Source organism: Amphiura filiformis, chromosome 1, assembly GCF_039555335.1.
Source record: "Amphiura filiformis chromosome 1, Afil_fr2py, whole genome shotgun sequence".
In the NCBI taxonomy this organism is placed as follows: Eukaryota; Metazoa; Echinodermata; class Ophiuroidea; order Amphilepidida; family Amphiuridae; genus Amphiura; species Amphiura filiformis.
The window spans coordinates 22,648,295-22,668,567 of NC_092628.1; the positions used below are offsets into that span (position 1 = coordinate 22,648,295).

Sequence of the window (20,273 nt, forward strand, 5' to 3'; positions counted from 1 at the left end):
TGAACGTTTGGACAGTATTTATTTTGGGACATTAGAGCACATCAGACATATCGAATTGCATTCTGAATACGAAGAATGTCATTCTGATATCAAATAATTTTGAATTTTTGAAATTCGCAATTTAATACACATTTTATGGCAAATCATTAAAAATTGATATTTTTGATATTTAACAGTACTTGAAGTAAACTTTATAAATCTGATGATTTATACTTAAAGTGTATGTAGGTGGGTTGAAAAGCCCGACGATCAATTGAAAATTTTGACCTTTTCAGATGGAAGATATGGATTTTTTTCCCAAAACACCAAAAAAAATTAGGTCTTTTGGGAAAAAATCCATATCTTCAATATGAAAGGTCAAAATTTTCAATTGACCGTCGGCTTTTCCTCCCTGCTACATACACTTTAAGAATATATCATTAGATTTATATAATTTACTTCGAGGACTGTTATATATCAAAATTCAAAAATATCAAATTTTTATAATTTGTCATAAAATTTGTATTATATTGTGATTTTCAAAAATGAAAATTATTTGATATCAGAAAGACATGCTTCAGTATTCAGAATACAATTCGATAGGTCTGAGGTGCTCTCATGTGCCACAAAAAATACTATCGAAACGCAATAAACGCTCATTTTAGATCCCTTAAGTAAGCCAAAACTGAAAACCTTTTTTTCATAGCACTTTCCATAGCAAAGTTACATCTTGTCAAAGATTGACTTTCATCAAAAAGATTCAGCTAGCAAAATTCCCCCAAAAAGCATTTCTGTGGTGTTTCTAGATCTTAGTCTCATGTTGATAGCAGCTTTTTTAATGGAACTCATGCTATCAAAAACCCTCTAAAATTCCATGTGCGAGTGAGTTATCACCATGAAAAATCATATATTTGGGTTAAGTGAAGTATAGACAACACATTTATGTAGGTTTCCTTGACCGGCCAGTTGTAAATATATGTATTGTGTTCTAGGCGAATTTGGCTGACTAGCAAATGTGATAATTAAGGTTTGCCTGGCATACCTATATTGTGGCAATTTAGTGTGCCCCCCTCGCTTGGCTTACCAAAAAGGCTCCCCCCACCTTTTTTGGCTTGCCACCCCCCCCATTTTACCCTCCCACCAGTAGTAAAAATTATTGCAAAGCCCCTTACAATTACATGGTTCATGTGCTTACAACGTGACATGACATACTGAACGTAAATATCAATTTCAATTAGTATTAGGCCAAGTAAAATAAAAAGCATGTTTCACGTCCGGATTTTTGAAAAAAAGGAGGAGGGGGCTTTTTATTTTTTATTTTTACCACAAAATCGGCGTAAATACCCATAATTAGAAGCTATTAGAGCTGTTTTAGCGTATACACAATAATGCCTGGAAAAAGGAGGAGGCCTCTTTTTATTTGTTGTTCTGAGAGGTAGGCCCCCTCCCATTATCTCCAAACCTGCTAAAAGTGTTTCTTGTGTATTTAGCAAGGCTATAGAAAGCATCTCTACTTCCTAGACATATTTTTTGAAAAGTTATAACTGAATTTCAAAAAATAAAAAATAATTGAAGAAACCTCAAAAAAGGAAGCGGGAGGGGACGTGAAACATGTTTATTTTTTTATTTGGCCTTACAATATTTATGTATTAAAATTTATCGAGAACTTCCACACTATATCGTCGTGGATAGATTTCTCGATCAACGAAAATAAATCTCTTAACTCTTCGAGCCATCTCTTCTAAAGTCTCCTTCAATTTTTTTGTAAATTATTGCTCTATAATGAGGAATTATGTCGATTAAATTACCTGCAAAACATGAAAACGATCATTGTTCATGTGTTTGTTTACATTCATTCAATCAACAGCCCGTACACTTCGCAGATACAGCCCGTAGCACATCGCTTATTGGCTGATTTATCGCTGCAATTTATAATTTATGCTGTGACGTCAGGTTCTTCCGCTGCCGAAAGTAGGATTCATTCAAAATACACGGTTAGCATTTATTGAAAAATAACATACGTGTAGTGTGGTAAATTGTCGTACCACAACGGTTTTAGAGTAAGATAATTTTGCTTTGACACCACATAACAAATTTAGAATTGTTTGTGAAGATTTCATGATTATGTGTTAATCCAATGGTCCAAGAGATAGCAAGAATTTCTTTGACAAAAATGACCAGGTGTCTTGTTATGATAGTTGGATAGAACATCCCATGGGACATCTGAAAAGTGAAGTCTTGAGTGTCGTGAGCGGTGGAGGCGTGACATCAGAGGTCAATGACCTCAAATTTGACCCGCTTTTCCTGTGTAATTCAGTATTATGCAAGCCATTTATTAACAACAGCCTCGATTTTCACATTTTTGGTGTCTAATGAAAGATATTAAAATTATCTATCAAACAAAACCAATATCAATGTGATTTAACAATGTTTCGATCCTAATTTTGAGCCAAAAACGTCAAAATTTAGCATTTTTACCCATATTTTGCAAATTGACCTGACATATAAAACTTATAATTTCCTGAAAAGCGTGAATGTATTACTTAAACATTCTTACTCAAAAACTGACCCATTATGTTCACAACAAAGATGACCAAAAACAATGTGTGTGGGTAAAGTCGTTTTTGGGCAAGGACATTTAAAGTGCAATGACCTCTTAAATTTACTATGTAAGAGGTTTTCTGCACATATAGACTGTGGGCTATGCTAACCCCACTCCCCCCTAGGGGGATTTATGGAGGCAGGTATTTTTGGGACCCTAATGCATTGAGGTTTTGAAATCCGCTTGCCTGAACATTGGCCAGCGGTGGGTGAGGCGGTGAGGGCGCTTTTTTTCAAAATGGCCGCCAAAATCACAAAAATCAACATAACTAGACCAGTGAAGCTCCTAGCAGCATAATTATGATGTCTACACCCATGTTTTTAGGGTCAAGGAATCCAATAGTATCACTTACATTAACAGGGGACCTAAATTTCCAAGATGGCTGCCAAAATTTCAAAATGGCTGACATTGAAAATGAAAGTTATCTATATCTCAGTCCTTGAAGCTTCTGCAAGCATAATTTTGATGTCTATACACATGTTTGCACGATCAAGGAGTCCAATAAAATCACTAAGAACAGCCCAGGACACAAATTCCAAGATGGCTGCCACTGAATTTTAAAATGGCTGCCATTTAAATCAATTTTGTCTATATCGCAGTCGTTGAAGCTCTAAGGAGCATGTCTCTGATTTATTATGCCGTATTGTCGGAATCAAGGATTCCAGCCAATACATTTAGGTTTTGAAATCCGCTTGCCTTCACATTGGCCAGCGGTGGGTGAGGCGGTGAGAGCGCTTTTTCAAAATGGCATTAATAATGACACCATAAATAATCAACGACATGTCTATTACCTAAACACGAGAAGTATCAAAGCCTTAGTACTTTACTTAGTAGGATAAGTGGGTAAGTACAATAGCTGTCCTGTGAACATTTGGCAATATATTATATATTGTACTCATATACACATGTCAGCTACACATGCCAGCTATTGCACTTACCCACTTGGGCACTCAACAGTCGATGTCCCAACTCCAAGATCAACAACTAATCTAATCATATTCAGTAACTCTATTTGTAAAAGGGTTAATTCTAGGAAAAAAAATGAAACGATAGCTAAGAGTAGCTTGATGACGTAGCTCCCAGTTGCTGATTGGTGCTGGGTTTACTGTACTGGTGATACTGGTGTTGATACAGTAGCTCCCAATTGCTGGTTGGTACTGGGGTATCTATTAATGTTAATTCAATGCATTGAAATCGAATTGAATTGAAATGAATTTTGGGCGATTTTCATTTCAATGCATTGGAATTGAATTGGAATCGAAATGAGTGGGCTTGGGCATGAATTGAATTGGATTGGAATTGAAATCATCGTGAGCAATGAAGAATTGAATTGGATTGGAATTGAAATCATGTTGAGTGATGACGAATGAAGTGGAATTGAAATGAAATTCAGCTTTGATTTCAATTCAGCATTTCAATTCACAAGCAGAAGTCTGTGATTCCAGATCACTCCTTTCAAACCATGATAAATAAAAAGAAACAGTAGTCACCATAAACTGGTACAAAACATAAACAAAAAGTGTTACAAAACATATTGCAACTAAGTATTCTGGAAAGCTTTCATTTAAAAATGATATAGCATAAAATACATACCGGTATATATTGAAGAAAATTAAAAGTATGATATCATTTCTCATACACAGTATAGTTAAACTTTTGAGATTTTTTGGAGTTCTTCTTCAGAAGAATATCTCGTCATGTGGAAAAATTATAGGTTTTATGTTCAAAGACACTAATATCTTCTAATACTGTATGATGCAAATTGATTCTTAACATTTCCAATGTTTTAAATTGCTTGATATGATCGATAATGTGAGTATGAGATCACCCCAACTTGCCAAATATCTCGAACTTTTGGCACTAATTTAAAGCCCCTATTTTTCTCAAGCTCCTAATTTTTATGCTCAAAAGTCATTGTACATTTGAACAAACAGTGAGAAAACCATTAAGAAAATGCTAAATATCTTTGACAGCTTTTTTCACACGTTTTTAAAAGTACAAGGATTTTGGGTGTAAAATCTTAGGAGGAGCAGGAAACAAGTATAGGGGCTATCTAATACACTGCAAAAACAAGTGTTTATATTTAAACACCATATTGTGTTTATTAGAGCAACACTTAATAAACACATAATTCATGTTAATGGTCTAACACTAATGTTAATGGTTCTAACACTAATGTTCATAAATTAACACTTGGTGTTATATTACAAACACTAATGTTTATAATATAACACCAAGTGTTAATTTATGAACATTAGTGTTAGACCATTAACATGAATTATGTGTTTATTAAGTGTTGCTCTAATAAACACAATATGGTGTTTAAATATAAACACTTGTTTTTGCAGTGTAGTATCAAACCCTGATTTTGACATCTTTAAGGTCAGTATGGGGACAGGGTCCCATTATCGATCGTACCACACACCTTAAGTTTAAAAATGTGCATGGTGGACAAGAAGTTGAGACAAATATTAAGAAGTCAGTCACCTAAGAGCTAAGAAGTTCCAAAGTTTCATAAAATAGGACCCAGAGGTCAAGGATCACTCGCACTGTTTGAATGTGAAAAGTGGGTCGATCCTTCATGTAATTATTTCATGTAAGCTAATCCTAACTCTAACCCTAATCTTATAACCCTAACCCTAATCATAACCCTATCCCTAATCCTAACCCTAAACAAACCCTAATTTCGTGTAAAATTACATGAAGGAATAACCGAAAAGTGAGTTCACATGACAATAAAGTATCTTCTGCTGAAATGCTGTGTTGTGACAAGTAGTGTACTTGATTTTGACGTTGTGTTGTCGACTCAAGTGTTTTAAAATTGGTAGTAAAACATGCACTGCAAAAACAGTGTCTAGATATTAAACACCATGCATATATTCTAGACACCATCTTGTCCTCAATTTGTAAACATGTCTAAATGCTAAACATGTTTAGTAATTTGATGCCTTGGGTTTAAATACTAAACACTTGATGTTTTGAAGTTTGACATTTGTGTTTAGATTTTACATGTGTTTACAAATCGAGGACAAAAAAAGTTCGATCTCTAGACACAGTTTTTGCAGTGTGCCTTTGGTCAATTAACATAAACTGCAACTGTATTGGAATTGGAATTGAATTGGAATTGAAATGAATGCTCAGAATTGAATTGAATTTGATTAGCTGTTAATTTCACTGCATTGGATTGGAATTGAATTGAAATGATTTTGAAAATGAAAGATTGAATTGGAATCGAATTGAATTAATTCTAAAGCAAGGTGGATTGAATTGGAATTGAATAGCAAGACTCCATGTGTAGAAAGAATTGAATTTGAATAGAATTGAAATTAATTTTCTGGAGTGAAATAACAATAGTATCTATCTACTGCTGGTATTGGTGATGATAAAGTAGCTACCAACTGATTGTTGCCGGGTTTAGCTATATACTGTTGATATTGGCGTTGATGAAGTAACTTCCTATTGCTGATTGGTGTTGATGAAGCAGCTTTCAATTGAAATAAATGTGCATTGGCGCTAAGGTAGCCATCTACTGTTAATATTGGTGTTGACGAAGTAGCTACCAATTGCTGCTTGTTGCTGTGTTAGCCATCTACTGCTGACATTGGTGTTGATGAAGTAGCTTCCTTTTGCTGATTGTGTTAATAAAGTAGCTTTCAATTGTTCTCTGGCAATAAGGTAGCTACCTACTGCTGATATTGGTGTTGATGAATAAGCTTTCAATTGCTCATTGGCTCTAATGTAGCCATCTACTGCTGATATTGGTCTTGAAGAAGTAACTTCATATTGCTGATTGCTGCTGGGTTAGCTATCTACTGCTGATATTGATGTTGATGAAGTAGCTTCCAATTGCTGATTGTTGTTGATGAAGTAGCTTTCAACCTTATTGTTCATTGGCTCTAGGCTAGCTATCTACTGCTGATATTGGTGTTGATATATTAGCTCCCAATTGCTGATTGTTGCTAATGTAGCTATCCACTACTGATATTGGTGTTGATGAAGTAGCTTCCAATTGCTCATTGTTTCTAAGCTAGCTTTCAACTGCTGATATCCGTGTTCGTGAAGCCCTATTGCTGATTGGTGCTTACTGGTGTCAATGGCGTTTATAAAGTAGCTCCCTATTGTTGACAGGTGTTGGGGTATCTACTGCTGATATTATAAAATTAGTTTTTTTAAACTATTTAACTGGAATCACGGTTTTGAGAGGCAACAGTTTCACACCTTATCCTAGGTGCATCTTCAGGCCGTCTGTTGGAAGGTACTTCATCAACACCAATATCAGTAGTGGATAGCTACATTAGCAACAATCAGCAATTGGGAGCTTCTATATCAACACCAATATCAGCAGTAGATAGTTAGCTTAGAGCCAATTAACAATAAGGCTGAAAGCTACTTCATCAACAACAATCAGCGCCAGTTGATTCATAGTTGTGTGCCCTTAAGGTGCACTGAGCCTGGATGGGCTCTCTCTCTCTCTGTCTCTGCACTCGTGGAAGCTACATGTGCCTGGTTGTGATTATCACATTAGATTAATCCTAATCCTTTTATTGGCGTGGTGACAGCTTGGATTCGAAACCAGTCATCTCTGAAGTCTCTCAGCTGACCTTCCTGACGAAATTGGTGGTCATCTTGAACCCTAAATGTGTGATCTTTCACAAGACTGTGAGCGACCAGTAAGCTTAAAACAGTAAGCTTAAGCCTGCAAGGCTGCATATTAGCTTTTATTCTGGTTCACATACACGAGTGTAAAACAATCAGCAATGGCCACAACACATCGTGCGCCAAGCAATGGCCTCTGACAAAGAACGAAACGATAAACTCATTTGAAAGCTGGAAACATAACCTCCAGTATACACTGTCATTAGACCCAAGCTTTTCTCCCTACTTGGTTGAAGGAGCGGTATGGGGCAAAAGTCAAAAACTTCCCTCTTCGAGGTCTCACTAACGACGGTGAGGACATACAGGAAGCCCAAAGGAAAACAGCAGTCCAGAAAAATGCTGCATTGGAGCTTATGCTTGGACAAATAGCCAACTATTGTCCAATTATCTCACGAAATACAATACTCAAAAACTGCACCAGCCTGAAAAAGATATGGCAAGCCATCCGTCTCCATTTTGGCTTCCAAACAACAGGTGGCCACTTCCTAGAGTTCAACAATATTACCCTTGGCCCTGATGAACGGCCAGAGGACTTGTACCAGCGTCTAGTAGCATTCACCGAAGACAACCTCATGCGTGAAGGAGGCGGCATCAGTCACCATGACCAAGTCATCGATGAAGATGAGGAGATTACGCCTACACTCGAAAACTTTGTAGTGTTAACGTGGTTGCGTCTTATAAACCCTGATCTGCCCCGATTAGTAAAGCAGCGATGCGGTACAGAGCTAAGATCCCGCACCTTGGCTTCTATCAAAGCCGAAATTTCTCAAGCTCTGGATTCGCTCCTGGATGAGCTGAGCTCAAACGATGCTGCTCGCAGCATGCGCACTAGTAGTCAGCGTAGACCGATGCCTAAATTGAAAGCTAAGAAATCATTTGGTAAATCCTGCCCTCTGTGTGAGCAAGCTGGTCGGCATGACCATGCGCACTTCTTAAGCGAGTGCTCGTACCTCCCTGAAAAGGACAGAAAATACCTGGCCCGCGCTCGTCAGCTTAACATCCTTGATGATTGTGACAGCGACTCAGATTTAGCATGCGCCTTTGTTGACCAATCTGTCCTTAGTGCGCAGCCCAATGTTCAGGCAGCGCCATGAATTCATGTTGATCAGTCTCCTTATGTAGATGCATTCCACAAGCACCATGCGGTCCGCATCACCATTGACAGTGGATCCACTGGTAATCTCATTCGCGAAAACACTGTCCAACGATTAGGATGCCCCATTCATCAGAGTTCGCAGTCTGCCCGTCAAGCTGATGGGTCATCCCTCTTAAGGTAGTTGGGGAAACAACCCTCACCTTTACTCGTGACAGACACTCCTTTGTCTTTAAAGGTCTAGTTGTTAGAGACCTTGACGAAGAAATCCTTGCAGGTATTCCCTTCATGAAATGCAATGATGTCGCAATTCGCCCTGCTAAGAACCAAATCATCTTGACAGATGGTACAATTATCACTTATGGCGCCAACAAGAGCCCCAAATCCCAGCACACTGTTCGTCGTGCCCATATACTTCGTGGACCTTCTCAAAACACTACCATATGGCCAGGCTCATACGTTGAGGTAAATCTCCCTGCAGACATCGTTGAATCAGATGCTACTTTTGCCATTGAGCCCCGTGTTGATACCCCGCTCGGTAGGTTCCTACCGCCCAAACAAGCCTGGCCCAAGCCTGATGTAATCACAAGTATTGCAGGCAGGGTTCGCATTCCCAACAATACTGGTGTGCCACTTGTCATCAGAAAGCATGAACATCTTGGCCAGATACACACTGTTTTTTCACCATCACTAACTTCTAAGCCATCACACACTGCTGCAGCAGCATCAGTCAATGTCCCAAAGCCCAGTTCACCGGTTAACTACTCAGCTGCTGTTGCTCTTGACCCAGATGGTATACTTGGCACTTGTGAGCAATCCAACTTCCGCAGTCTTCTCGATGAGTACGATGAGGTTTTTGACCCTAGTTTCCCAGGTTACAATGGTGCTGTCGGCCCTTTCAAATCTGTGGTTAATATGGGACCGGTCCAACCCCCCAACGCAAAGGTCGTCTCCCATTGTATGCACAGGATAAACTCCAAGAGTTGCAATCAAAGTTTGATCAGCTTGAAAAAGCAGGCGTCTTTGCTAGACCTGAAGATGTCGGTGTGTGTGTCAAATACCTTAACCCGTCCTTTCTTGTCAAGAAGCCTAATGGCGGCTTTCGTCTGGTTACTGCATTTGCTGATGTCGGTAGATATAGCAAGCCACAACCCTCTCTAATGCCCAATGTGGACTCAACATTGCGTTCAATTGCCAAATGGAAGTATTTGATTGCCACTGACTTGACTAGTGCTTTCTACCAAATCCCTTTATCCCATGAGTCCATGAAATACTGTGGTGTTGCAACTCCCTTTCGTGGGTGCGTGTGTATACACGGTGTGCCATGGGTATGCCAGGTTCTGAAACAGCCCTTGAGGAACTGATGTGTCGTGTCCTTGGTGACCTCTTAGAGAAAGGTGTCGTAGCAAAACTCGCTGATGACTTGTACTGTGGTGGTAATACTGTGGATGAACTTGTTGAGAATTGGCGTCAAGTTTTGCAAGCTTTGTCTAAGTCTGGGTTACGTCTTTCTGCTTCCAAAACAGTCATTTGCCCCCAAAAGACAGTAATTCTGGGTTGGATTTGGTCAAATGGAACCCTTTGTGCTAGCCCCCATAGCATCGCCACACTTTCCAGCTGCTCGCCTCCAAGCAAAGTTGGTGGCATGCGGTCCTTCATCGGTGCATACAAGGTTCTGGCCCGTGTCATTCAGAATTGTGCCAGTCTGGTAGCCCCATTAGATGATGCTATTGCAGGGCACCAATCAACTGAAGAGCTTACATGGTCTGATAGTCTGCATACTGCTTTTCACAAGGCTCAAGCAGCACTGTCTTCCGCTAGGGAGTCACACTTCCCCATCCCAATGATCAGCTTTGGATCATTACTGATGGATCCGTGAAGAAACATAGCATTGGGTCGACATTGTATATTTCCCGCAATGACAAACTCTTCCTCGCCGGGTTCTTCAGTGCTAAATTGCGTGATCGACAGCCAACATGGTTACCCTGTGAAATTGAGGCGCTGTCTATTTCTGCCTCCACCAAGCACTTCAGTCCCTATGTTATTCAGTCCAAACACAAGACATGTATCCTCACTGACAGCAAACCTTGTGTTCAGGCATATGAAAAGCTCTGCCGGGTGAGTTTTCAGCCAGTCCTCGCGTGTCCACATTCCTCTCCACTGTCAGTCGTTTCCAAGCATCTGTTCGTCATCTTGCAGGATCAGCTAACACCCCTCAGACTTTGCTAGTCGTAATGCCCCTGACTGCACTGAGCCCACTTGTCAAATATGCTCCTTTATCAAACGTGAAGAGGAAGCAACTGTCCTTCGTGTTTCCGCACATGACATTCTGTCCGGGAAAGCTAAGCTCCCCTTTGCCAGCAAAGCAGCCTGGCATGCTATTCAGCAGGAATGCCCGGATCTGCGACGAACACATGCTCATCTAGTTCAGGGCACTCTCCCTTCAAAGAAAGCTACTTCTGTCAAAGATGTGAAGCGCTATTTGCAGGTTGCATCTATCGCTAGAGATGGCCTACTTGTTGTTCGTCGTGATCAACCATTGTCCCCAACTCGCGATTGTATTGTTGTTCCCAGACAGGTCTTAAATGGTCTTCTCACTGCCCTGCACATCCAACTTGACCATCCCTCCAAACATCAGCTCAGTTTGGTGACCCAGCGTTACTTTTATGCTCTTGATATGGACAAGGCTATTGATCAAGTGACATCAACTTGTCACCAGTGTGCTTCTCTGTCCAATGCCCCTAAGGCATTGATCGAGCAGTCCTCAAGTGACCCTCCCGATGCAGTTGGCATTTCTTTTGCAGCTGATATCCTGAAGCGTAGCCGCCAGCTAGTCCTTGTGCTGCGCGAAACCTCAACGCCCCACACAGCTTCTTGCATTGTCGAGAATGAACAACATGGCACTTTGCGCGATGCCCTGATTCAATTGTGCATTGAGCTTCGTCCACTTGATGGCCCCCCTGCAGTCATTCGTACTGACCCAGCACCAGGGTTTGTTCGACTCGCCAATGACAAACTTCTCACACGTTACCATCTATCGGTTGAGATCGGCCGTATTAAAAATAATAACAAGAATCCTGTTATTGAGAAAGCCATTCGTGAGCTTGAAGATGAGTTGCTCAGACAAGATTCTACAGGTGGTCCGGCTACAGCATTATCACTTGCCATTGCTACTGCAGCCCTTAATACTCGCATCAGATCCCGAGGTCTTTCAGCCCGTGAGATGTGGTTTCAGCGAGACCAGTTTACCAATGAGCAGGTTCCTTTCACTGATTGTCAAATGATTCAGGCCCAGCATGCCTTGCGAAAAGCCAACCACCCACACAGTGCTCATTCAAAGGCCCCATTAGCCTCTGCCTCCCCAGCAGCAGAGTTGGAGGTTGGTGATCTTGTCTACCTCTACTCAGATCGCAAGAAATCTCATGCTAGAGATCGCTACTTAGTCACTACTATCGAAGGCCCATGGTGCAACATCCGCAAATTTGTGGGTTCTCAGCTTCGGAATACTTCTTATCGTATCAAGAAATCTGAGTGCTTTAAGGTCCAGTATTATCCTGACCTGGATTCTCGCCCCTTTCCCAAGTCGTCTCCACCCACCGAGGATTCCGAGTTTGTTGAAGTGGTCCCTGAATGTACTCCTCCAGAGCCTCCTTTCATACCTGGCGAGTTGTCCACACCTGCTACTTGTGACCCCCTGCCCAGGAATGCTAATCACTCGCACCCCAGTTCTGAGTCAGATCCTCGCGCTCCCTTGCGCGATAGCAGTCCTAGCTCCAGCAATACCTCCGGTTTGGTTGCACAGTCTAATCCATGTACCGGTAACAGCAGTGAGGTTAGTGAAAGTATCCCCCAAGCTAGTATGGTTGGCCCTGAGATCAGGCCACCATTGCTCACACAAAGGCGTTCATGCGCCCTCACAAACTTCCTGAGCACCTGAAAGACTATGTGTTAAACTAAATGGACAGGTCACTGTGTACTATGACATTAATCCATCATCGGTGTCCTCCTATATGGTCACTTCATTGAACTTTGAACTGATTTCCCGACTGATTTACGTATGTCATTTGGAATTCTAAAAGAAAACTCTGGAACTGACGTTTACTTCTTTGAACTTTGAACCATTTTACATTCATGTTGAATGTCAGTTTGTCATTGCAGACAAAAAGACTCTTGAACTGTTGATGTTATTGACTGTTGGCACATTGCCTATTTTGAGTGTTCTAAACCAACAGTGTCTTCATTCACATAAGCTGTTAGATTGGTTTCTGCAAGTCAGTTGTTAGTAGTAGTTGTTATCCTCACTTCCTTGTGAGGAAAGTGATCTTTTTTTTTTCTTAAAAAAAAAAAACAAAAGAGAGAAAGAGGTAGTTACGCCAGTTGATTCATAGTTGTGTGCCCTTAAGGTGCACTGAGCCTGGATGGGCTCTCTCTCTCTGTCTCTGCACTCGTGGAAGCTACATGTGCCTGGTTGTGATTATCACATTAGATTAATCCCTAATCCTTTTATTGGCGCAGCAATTGGAAGCTACTTCATCAACACCAATATCAGTAGTAGATAGTTAACCCAGCAGCAATCAGCAATATGAAGATACTTTTTCAAGACCAATATCAGCATGACAGTAGATGGCTACATTAGAGCCAATGAACAATTGAAAGCTTATTCATCAACACCAATATCAGCAGTAAGTAGCTACCTTAGCGCCAGTGAACAATTGAAAGCTACTTCAGCAACACAATCAGCAAAGGAAGCTACTTCATCAACACCAATATCAGCAGTAGATGGCTAACACAGCAACAAGCAGCAATTGGCAGCTACTTCGTCAACACCAATATTAGCAGTAGATGGCTACCATCAATTGAAAGCTGCTTCATCAACACCAATCAGCAATAGGAAGTTACTTCATCAACGCCAATATCAACAGTAGATAGCTAAACCCAGCAACAATCAGTTGGTAGCTACTTTATTATCACCAATACCAGCAGTAGATAGATACCCAGTACCAACCAGCAATTGGGAGCTACTGTATCAACACCAGTACCACCAGTACAGTAAACCCAGCACCAATCAACAACTGGGAGCTACGTCATCAAGCTACTCTTAGCTATCGTTTCATTTTTTTCCTAGAATTAATCCTTTTACAACTAGAGTTACTGAATATGATTAGATTAGTTGTTGATCTTGGAGTTGGGACATCGACTGTTGAGTGCCCAAGTGGGTAAGTGCAATAGCTGGCATGTGTAGCTGACATGTGTATATGAGTACAATATATAATATATTGCCAAATGTTCACAGGACAGCTATTGCACTTACCCACTTATCCTACTAAGTAAAGTACTAAGGCTTTGATACTTCTTGTGTTTAGGTAATAGACATGTCGTTGATTATTTATGGTGTCATTATTGATGCCATTTTGAAAAATCGCTCTCACCGCCTCACCCACCGCTGGCCAATGTGAAGGCAAACGGATTTCAAAACCTAAATGTATTGGCTGGAATCCTTGATTCCGACAATACGGCATAATGCATTAGAGACATGCTTCTTAGAGCTTCAACGACTGAGATATAGACAAAATTGATTTAAATGGCAGCCATTTTAAAATTCAGTGGCAGCCATCTTGGAATTTGTGTCCTGGGCTGTTCTTAGTGATTTTATTGGACCCCTTGATCCTGCAAATATGGGTATAGACATTAAAAATTATGCTTGCAGGAGCTTCAAGGACTGAGATATAGATAATTTTCATTTTCAATGTCAGCCATTTTGAAATTTTGGCAGCCATCTTGGAAATTTAGGTCCCCTGTTGATGTATGTGATACTATAGGATTCCATGACCCTAAAAACATGGGTGTAGACATCATAATTATGCTGCTAGGAGCTTCACTGGCCTAGTTATGTTGATTTTTGTGATTTTGGCGGCCATTTTGAAAAAGCGCCCTCACCGCCTCACCCACCGCTGGTCAATGTGTAGGCAAGCGGATTTTAAAACCTCAATGCACTAGGGTCCCAAATATACCTGCCTCCATAAATCCCCCTGGGGGGGAGTAAGGTTAGCATAGCCCACAGTCTATATTGTGCAGAAAACCTCTTACATAGTCAATTTAAGAGGTCATTGCACTTTAAATGTCCTTGCCCCAAAACGACTTTACCCACACACATTGTTTTTGGTCATCTTTTTGAACATAATGGGTCAGTTTTTGAGTAAGAATGTTTAAGTAATGCACCCACGCTTTTCAGGAAATTTTAAGTTTTATGTCAGGTCAATTTGCAAAATATGGGTAAAAATGCTAAATTTTGACGTTTTTGTCTCAAAATTAGGGTCGAAACATTGTTAAATCTCATTGATATTGGTTTTGTTTGATAGATAATTTTAATATCTTTTATTAGACACCAAAAATGTGAAAATCGAGGCTGTTGTTATTGTTAATAAATGGCATACATAATACGAATTACACAGGAAAACGGGTCAAATTTGAGGTCATTGACCTCTGATGTCACGCCCCACCGCTCACGACACTCAAGACTTCACTTTTCAGATGTCCCATGGGATGTTCTATCCAACTATCATAACAAGACACCTGGTCATTTTTGTCAAAGAAATTCTTGCTATCTCTTGGACCACAATGGCGACGTCAAAAATTGCGATATCGCTTCCACCACCGCCTGCTCATGTCCGCATGGCCAAGAACCAGTTCGGCCCAATTCCAATTTGCCCTGCTATATGACAAACAACTGTGTCCAATTTCTGTGCCGTTTTCTTCCTCCACTTCTTTCTCCTGCCACTCTCTCTCTCTCTCATCTCTCTCTTTCACTCTCTCTCTCCCTCTCTCCTAAATATAGGCCCTAGGCCTAGGATATATGAAATAAATAAAACAAAATAATAAAAATGAATAAATGAAAATTATAGAATTACAAAAAGTCCTCAAATAATAGGCTTACCGTTCACAAACACTTGTTAGTGGTGGGCCTGTTTCCAAAAAATTTTTCAGGTCTCAAAAATTTCAGGGCCCACCCCTTTTCTTTTTTGACATGAAAATTATGGGTCAACCCCATCATCAGAAAAGCATATAAACTCAATTTTCCCGGAAAAATTTGTGGTCAATTTTTTCAGGGCCCCCCTTAGTATGAGGGCCTCGAGGGTCAAAACTTTTAAGGCCTCCCATTTTGCATCAGGCTCCCTAACAAGTGTTTGTGAACGGTCCCTAGTGAAAATGGCCTGGCAAAAAGACTGCTTCCCCCGGCATGTCCATAACCCGGGCCCATAAAAATCCTTTCCCCAGTCCCCGCCCTCTCCGCTTGCCAACAAATCCTGCCCTTTGCACATGACAAATATTTGGTAACCCAATTCACAAACCTAACATGGTCAGGGTGTGCAATATAAATTATGAGCCCTGGGTGAGGGTAAAATTGGGGAGGAAAGAAATTTTCAAGCAGCCAAAAGGGGGGCAATTTTGGCAAGCCGAGATGGGGGCAAGCGATGTTTGGCATAAATAAAACGCTCTAAGGCGGCTTAGGAAAACAGTATGTAAACACAATAGATGCAAATTTTCCTGTTAAGCTGCGCCGCAACACACCCGACAGATTATTATAATACTGAGATAATCAAATTTTCAGTCACCCTGAAAGTAATAGATCACTACTGCTATGGTTTGTTGAAATACTTCTTATCTGAAGGGTCAAGAGTGTCAAGGAAAACAAGTTCAAAGGTCACTTGATTCAGAACATTTACAACATTTTAATTATTAAAGAAAATAGCTGTGATTGGGCAAACACTTGCTGGAAATAAATGTGAAATTGTGCAAACCAGAGGTCCTCTCTCAAAGGTCATCTGGGGTCAAATGGGAAGTTACTCGTATTTGAATGAAACCCTGTGGCAAATGTGCTTGACACTCGCACATTGGCCTAGTTGATTTCGGGCATTATGTAACTCTGACTAAAATAAAAGATTAAAAATCAAAATTTAGCTTTTCAGGCCACCTACGGGAAAGTACAAACGAGTGTTTGGGCATAAATATTACACATGTTAAACCATAGACAACTAGACATCTCTCTCAAGTAATATAAAATTCAAAAGTAAAAAGAAAAACACACGGAAAGTATTATGATATGTAAGTACAGAAAAATAACCAAAAAAATAAATAAATAAATAAATAAATAAAAAAATAAAGAAACAAACAAACAAACAAACAAACAAACAAACAAACAAACAAAAAAAATAAATAAATAAATAAATAAATAAATAAATAAATAAATAAATAAATAAATAAATAAATAAATAAATAAATAAATAAACAAACAAACAAACAAACAAACAAACAAACAAACAAATAAATAAAAAATAAATAAATAAATAAATAATAATAATAATAATAATAATAATAAAAACAACCGAATAAGCAAATAAATAAATCAAGATAAAAATGAATGTATAGGTAGGGCCAGTTTGGTTTGGGACGAGTATTGGCATGATTGGAATCGAGCTCAACATGGCCACGCCGTGCGTGCGCATGGCCTAAATAGAGCTTGTAGTAATGCTGAGTGCAGCGGCGTAGAATTTTTGCAATCGGCTTGACTGCTAACAAAATACGTGATCCTTTTAGACGTCTGTGTTTTAGACAATCGAAATAATTGTCCACGTGACAGAATTGCCTGTCAATCAATTTTACTTAGCGACTGTTGTGGAGGACGAGTAAACAAAGTCACATACGGGTCATTGACAGCATTACAAAATAGACCAAAAAACACATTTTCACACATTTTTTTCTTGATTTCTTTATTCAGCATGATAGGTACAGATGTTTTCTTACGTGTAAAGTCACAATATATTTTTCCCGTAGGGAAAGCAATATTTGATCTCATATAACCTTAAACAAAGAAATACATTTGATTTGGAGGGAAATTTGTCTTTTTCAAAGGAAATTTTGATCATCTTCCAGGGAAATATTCATTTTTCCAGCCCTGATATTGACAATAATTAACAACCTGTTTTACCTCTCCATATATTCATACATGTCCACTTACTCGAGAACTCTAGCTTCGAATTTGCACACGATAGTTACGCATTCCATGCTAGAGTACTTTGCTATGGTTTTTCGGTCGGAAAGCGGTGCAATTTTTTACACCGGAGGTTAATTTATTCTGTTTAAAATGTTGAAATTTGAAAGTTATTTCGATGAGTCAACTGTATCTTTTTGAGCAAGACTTGCCTATTTTGGACAGTCGAAAATTTCGCTGAAGTGTAATTTTAGCAATATTTTTGATGCAATTGCAATCGTCTGTCGTGATCGGCTGTGTTTACTTCTGAACTGCCATTGCTTTACACGGTGTCATGCTTCAGCGAATCCGACTAGATTTTGAATGCAAAGGTCTCTAGCCTAGAATGTGAAGCTATCGGTGAGCAAATTCTTGGCTAGACTTCTCGAGCAAACATACTTAACTGTGTTTTCATATCATATTTTGTGGTGAAAAATGATTACAAATGTTTGCAATCATGTTTGGAGCAACGATTTCTTCATACCGACAGCTAAGTGTGTATGTGAATGCACATTAAACACATACACAGCACCTGTTGGAACTCCCAGTCGGAGCCAGGAGTTTCGATTATTGGAACTGGGCCAGTACAAATGTACGCAGTAGGTAGTGCCGTACTATTACACTGACTTTCCTATTCGACGAGGCTGACAATTTTGACCTCCTCATCTGTTTACAAACAGAGAGGTAGACAAAAGGTCGTTCCGCTTGTCCAAACACTCAAGTATCAGAACTACACTCGCAACAGCAGTGCGTAGTTGTTTTCGTGTTAAAGAGGACACCCAAATGAAGAGTAATTCTATGCATGGTGGGTGGGTACAGGTTTTCCACTTGTTTCCTATAACGAAATAGGCCTATTATCGTGTCGAAAGGATATCCAGGAATGGGTGCCCCCTTAGCCCGGGGGCGCGCCCCCCAGAGCGCATAGGAGTTAGTACGCCACTGGATTTACGTAACATGAATAGCTCAATAGGGATTAAAAAGCTGTCAAGTAGAACCCCCGGGTAGAACCATGTGCTTCTTTTGTCCAATTTGCCATCAAGAGTTCGACCGAAAACAGTTCAGACCCAGTACACGATCATGTCAGAAATTAATATTTTGTTCTGGGACTGATTATTCGGACTACGCAGTAGGCATACATGTAGCCATAGTTGTCGAATTTTGCAACTTTTTTTATTGTCTTGGCAATCGCGAAAATATCAAAGTTTTACAGGTCATATATTCTTCAACTTTTAACTTACATGTGTTTATCATCAAATCTACAATACCTGGCAAGTTTTAATTTTTGTTTCCAGATCCTGTAACAGTTAGAAGTTAGAAGCATGAAGCAGGTTGCCACGGCGCGGCGTGAAAGTTGCTCGGTCCCGCGAAATTGTGCAATGACAGCTCGTAGCCCTTGTGTAGTGGGCACACACCACTAAATAATCGTCCCATTGAAATACACGGGAAAATACAAGAAAGTAAGTTTGTTTTTCTACCCCATGTAACAACATTTTTAATATTTTGATCAAACCAATGTCTTAAATAAAGATTAAACTTTTATTTTAATTTAATTTTTTGGGACAAGTTAAGACAAACTTGAGAGATATACGAACTCCTGAACAGCGCCATCCCGAATTTCAGCCGACACGCTCGCCTCCTTACCAGTTCCGGCCATGATATTGTTCCGAGGGCCTATTACCCATGCACATTCGATTCAGAAAATTTTCTGAACAGATATGTAATGCTGAGCTCCTATTCTATCTTTTTATCAAAACAACCAAGAGTCACTCAAATTTGGTTCCCTCGGGACGCCGATATATTTCGCATAGGTGCTATTTTTTACCGGAACTATGAAGGGTTACACCAAATGCGGAAGGATTTAGTGTAGTGCACCCTTATAAAGAAAAAATATTTTTGATATTCTTTATTTTTGGAATCAGTGGTCAACATCCTAAAAAAGTGTAATTGCTTTTTATCGCTAGTCACTCCAAAGTTATAAAACAGGGCTCCAAACAAGCTCGGACTGAGTGAAAATATGATACTTTTCGCAATTTTCAGCATTCAAGGGCCAGAGCAACATTTTGACCATGTTAAACTGTATTCATAATCCCATTAACATCAGGAAAGTGACTTTGTTTACAAAAATATATGTACAATCACAAATTTAACATGACCGAAAAGCGACATGTGATCATTTCACCCCCCCCCCCACTCTTAGATTAAGGACGTGTCAATAGGCATATGCCTTAAGTTTGGGGGGGTGTTATGGGTAGATAGAACGGTAATTTGACACTCTAAAATGTTAAATTTCCAAGTTGCGTGTATTATTTTTGCAAGATCTAAAATTAAGAAATCCCATCATTAGAATTAATTGATAAATTTCTCTCTTGGGAATTGAACATTTGGTCATGAGATAAAAATGCCGTTATTTTGTCATCATTAGGCCATAATATAGTATGCTTTGACTTTAAATGTCTATTGAGACCCAATTAAAGGTTCAGTGATTATTTTCAAAACGGTTATAATTGAGTTTTGATCTTATAATTACATTTTGCATCAAAATAATTCCAAAGATGTTTCATTTTTTTATTTTTTAGATAACCAAAAGTGACCACTTCTATGATATTGGGGCCAAAATAGCTGAATTTCAAGCACGGTCTTAAATTGTCAATTCGACGGAAACTTGCGTTTTGAAGCTAATTTCTCGTGCGTTTAAGAATGAAATCGCGTATTTGTAGACGGAAATAGAAAAACAGACTTTTTTTCTTTGCAAAGACATCAGTTTCAGTCAAAAATCTCAACTTTTTGGAACTTAAAATCAGGTATTAATCATGTCCATAGCATTTAAAAATGAGTCTTCGAAGGGCACACACCACTAAATAATCGTCCCATTGAAATACACGGGAAAATACAAGAAAGTAAGTTTGTTTTTCTAC

The 20,273-nt window shown here is 39.5% G+C and overlaps 1 protein-coding gene across 1 annotated transcript in view; it reads right to left on the minus strand.

Moving 5' to 3' along the window:
• LOC140170877 (kelch-like protein 30) overlaps positions 1-18,667 on the minus strand; it is a 65,047-nt gene extending 46,380 nt beyond the window's left edge. The window contains exon 1 of the mRNA XM_072194110.1: positions 18,597-18,667. The gene's annotated coding sequence lies outside the window, so the exon portion shown is untranslated. The remainder of the gene's footprint in view (positions 1-18,596) is intronic.
• Positions 18,668-20,273: the final 1,606 nt, after the last annotated feature.